Source organism: Capsicum annuum, chromosome 1 (assembly GCF_002878395.1).
Source record: "Capsicum annuum cultivar UCD-10X-F1 chromosome 1, UCD10Xv1.1, whole genome shotgun sequence".
Classification (NCBI taxonomy): Eukaryota; Viridiplantae; Streptophyta; class Magnoliopsida; order Solanales; family Solanaceae; genus Capsicum; species Capsicum annuum.
The window spans coordinates 148,193,713-148,198,360 of record NC_061111.1 but is presented as its reverse complement, the minus strand read 5'-3'; positions in this window follow the sequence as shown (position 1 = coordinate 148,198,360).

The following is a 4,648-nucleotide window of genomic DNA, read 5'->3' as shown; positions in this document are numbered from 1 at the left end:
TTTTTATTGATGCACAAGTTATTAAAAAGATATTTTATATATAATGAATGATAACATTACATTCACAACAATGAGTTAAATATATAAAATTCCACAAGAAATAGCTATATAAGTTTCTGCAATTACAATGATCAAGGTGGATTACGATCCGGGCATGTAGTTCTTTTATGGCCAGCGCATTTACATATGGAGCACTTGTTTCTTCTTGATGAAAATAATTCTCCGACTCCACACCTCCTCTTATATGGCTTTCTTTCCGATTTGATAGTGCTTGGGTCAATATATGAAGGAGGTATTAATATCTCCATAAGCTCTGCAGGAACAACCTAAGATTCTTCGGGAGGCACCAGAGTAATATGCCCACTATATGCCATTTCATATTTATTGAGAGGAGTGCTCATAAAATTCAGTTCCATATTTATGACTGTATTTAGCTCGAAGCGCTGCCATAGCATATGGACAGGGTATTTTGTCCATGTCAAAAACTCTGCACGTACAGGATCTTGTTTTAAGATCGACTGTGGCAACATCACCATGATCGGTGATACTAAATTTGTAACCTGCTATTTTATGAGGTAATAACCTATTCCCTAAACTGACATTCGTTGATATTATTTTTTTGATTTTGAGAACAAATTAGGTTCTTTTTTTGGGCAATTGAACTGCACACGCATTACGTTAAAAAATTTGCCATACTTCTGGCTTATTTTTTCAAACATAGCCTTGATGGGAAATTCTCTTTCATCGCCAAATAATTAATTCACTGATTCAGTTATGTTTGATGTCATAATATTGTGCCTATACAAGAGAATCACTTAGTATGACATCATACTAAACTTGTAACTTAAACAATACATTAAAATCGATAAGAATGTACCAATTTGCCGGACATAATACCCGAGTCCATCTCTCGAAATCGACACATACGAGAAATTCTTCTATCTTAGGATTCACATCCGTTATTTGATTGAAATGGTCTAAAAATTCCTCTCTACTATATGCTTTAGTTGCTCTATAAAAAAGGGGTCACGACCCTTTCATTGTGATAGTTGGTCTGAATGTTCTCTCCAAGATGTCTGATGCAATAACCAAAGTAAGATGAAGTGAAGAAATATGAACCTGTCTTTGGAATACTTGGATGTCGATCCGATACAAAACATAACTCTTCGGTATCTTCGATGCAGCTTCGCAGTTGTTCAAAAAAATCTATAAGAGGCATCACATTCCTTGTCCGCTACACAAAAAGAGACACGAAAGATATAATTCTCCACATCTTACACCACCGCCGCTAGCAGAACTCCATTATACCTGCTCCTCAAGAAGGTACCGTCGACGGATATGTATTTTCTCAAATGTCAAAAACCTTAAATCCAAGCACCATAGGATGCAAAAAAGTACTTGAAATTTCCATTTTCATCAAGATGTAATGTCGTCTTACTTTCGGGATTTATGGACTCAATCATGTAACGGTATGCATCTAGGAATGATACCCATGCTCGAGTGTCCCTCTAACCAAGTCTTTAGCAATCCCCATGGCCGTATATATCTTCCAATAACTGACCAAGACACCCAATTCCATAAGAAGTTGATTGGCCAAAACCCTTGTTGAAGGGCCTTTGCCATTGGGGAAATACGCTTGAAATATTCACCGAGAACCTTTGTCGTGGCGTGAGGACTTTGTCTCGAGATGTGCTCCGAACCACATGTGTGATGCTTTTCATGTTTATGAATGATGAATCTTTCAGAACTTGGGTACTTCACCGCTCTCAACCACTTGCAATTCAAATTAGCATATTTGAAGCAAAAGATACTGCTTGAATTAATCACCTTCTTAATTCTGAAATCTTTTTTCAAGAAAGAAATAAACAAAGTGGTAGATAGTTCATTCTTGTCCTTGAATGACATTCCAATAAAAAAGCCGGTCCCATCTTCTTGAAGATTTCCAGAATGTGTCGATTGAGAAGAACTGCACATCGTATTGATCGCATCAACGGGCGTAGGTGTTTGATCATCATCTGGACTATTCATATCTAGATCATCCAACCTATCATGAAAGATTTCTTGTTGTTATTCTTCTTCTACGTTCTGATTCTCATTCTCTCTCGTCTTTTCAACCATGTACACTCTTAACACCGGCCTGGATGAATCACTCAGATAAGCACGCAACCGAACCTGATCGGTTATCTTGAAAGGCAGTACTCTCTGATTTTCAAAGGAGTTGTGCATGTAGCTGATGATGAGTTCTTCCGATTGACAATTCATTCCACAATAACTAATGATTAAGCTCATAAAATCATCATATGAAACATCACTTTGGACTGTCATAGTTATCGCCTCTAGCATTTCACCCTCGTTCCAATGGCATACATATCGATTGCTCTTCTCGGTCTACTGACCATGATAATCCACCCCTATTTTTATTGATCCCTCCATTAGTAGTACCTAAATAAATTCATTTGTTAAAAAAAATTAATAGTGATTTTATGGTGCCGTAAATGAATCCCAACAGATGTGTAATCATTCGAAAAATATTACTTACCTGTTAGGATTCATGTTACGCTCCTGAAGCTGATTTCAATAGATGATTCATCTGTTGTAACAGTGAAACATATGTTGCAACAGACTATATATCTGTTGGATTGATGTTACATTACTGATGCACCTTTAAAGTTGATTCCAATAGATGAGTGACATGTTCCAACAGATAATTAACCTGTTGTGACAGATGACTTACCTGTTACAACAAACTACGATCTATTGGAATCGAGGTCAGGTTCTATCGCAACAGCTTACTAATATATTACAACAGATATTTATCATCTGTTGGAATTGAGTTTGAGTTCTGTTGCAATAGGTTAATAATCTGTTGCAATAGATATTTACCCTGTTGCAACAGACAACACGTCTGTTGGAATCGAGTTCAGGTTCTATTGCAATAGGTTAATAATCTGTTGCAACAGATATTTATCACGTTGCAATAGATAACTAATCTGTTTAAATAGATAAATCATCTGTTGTATCAGATGACCCATCTGTTCGATTCATGTTACGGCCTATAGAACCATAAACATGAATCCAACATATCAGTCTTTCGTTGAAATAGATGTCTCATTTATCGCAATAGATGATTTATCTGTTTAAAAAGATGGATCTTATGTTGAATTCATGATTGTGTTCTATCCATTGTTGAAAAACAGCACAATAGCAGTTACCCGGATGAAAAATTCAACTAAAAATCATAATTTGACTTACCAAAGTCTCCTATGAAGTAATGCCAAAGTGGAAAGTGATGTACGAAATAAAATTTGACCTAAGAAATTGGTCAAATAGCAACAGTAGCGGTAACAACAACAACAACAACGACAATGGTCAACAAGAAGAAGATAAAGATGATAATGAAGTAGAAAATGATGATAATGAAGCAGAAGATGATGATAAAGGAGCAGCAATAATGAACAACAAAAATCACTAAGAGAGAGAAATCAACAATGGATGAGAAGAGAGAGAAAGGTGCCTTTTTTTCCCTCAGTTTCTCGTTACATTAGGTAAATATTTAGATCAAAGTATAAATTTAAAAACTTGTGGACTATTCTCAAACTTACCAAACTTTCTTAATCCATAACAAAGTAATTGTCACCTCCACTTAATTATTAAGACTTTTTCACCTACACCTCATTTTAAAATTCTTTTGTCACCTACAGCCCAAACCTCCAAGAAAGAGACGTCTTTTGATTTTCACTTCTTAAAGGATAATTTTCTTAATTTTTTCTTACCATATATTTTAAGAATCCTTTTTCATGTACACAGGAAAAAAAGAAAACCTACTAATAACAATTTACCATATATTTTTGAATTATTTAATTTTTCAATAATTAATTAATAATTGAAGGAAATAACTGAAAAGATAATTTTGTCTATTGCGGAGTCTTTTAATGAAGGGCAAAAAGTTCAAATCGTTTTTCTAATAGTCTTCACACTTTTAATATATTATAGATTATAGATATATATTAATTATTTCCTGCCCAAAAAAAAAAAAGAAAATTACTAAAATTACATTAAAAATAATACCATATTTATGCATGATAATTTTCTACTATCATGAACGAGTTTCTAATTCAATTCACCTTGCTACCATTCTTACTGGACTTACTTCTGAGTGTAATCCAATGATTGTTGTGACTACTACTAGTCAACATCCTTTTATAGTTCAACAGGTGACTAGCGTGCTACTTGATGCAGAAGCTTGACAATAAGACAACTTTATTCATCTCTCTGCCTCTTCTAACCTTGTCACCAACCAGGAAACTCCCATTTCTGCAACTCCCTCACTTTATGGCCTACCTCTTTATCAGCCTTCAAGTTACCTAAGTTCTCCACGACCTACTGCGTGTTCTCCTTTCCAAGGTAGAGGTTGTGGGAGAGGCACTAGGTATCAATGTCAGTTATGTGGGAGATTAGGACATCTTGTTAATCGATGCTTCTATAGGTTTGACCCTGGCTTCACTGGTCCTATTCTTGGCCAGCCTTTTCCACCACCACAGTTTTAACAACCTTTACATGCTTATCCTTCTCCTCACTACAAACCAAGACCTTCTTCATTCAATTCCCCTTTCGGCACCCCCACACAAACATATTCACCACCTAGATT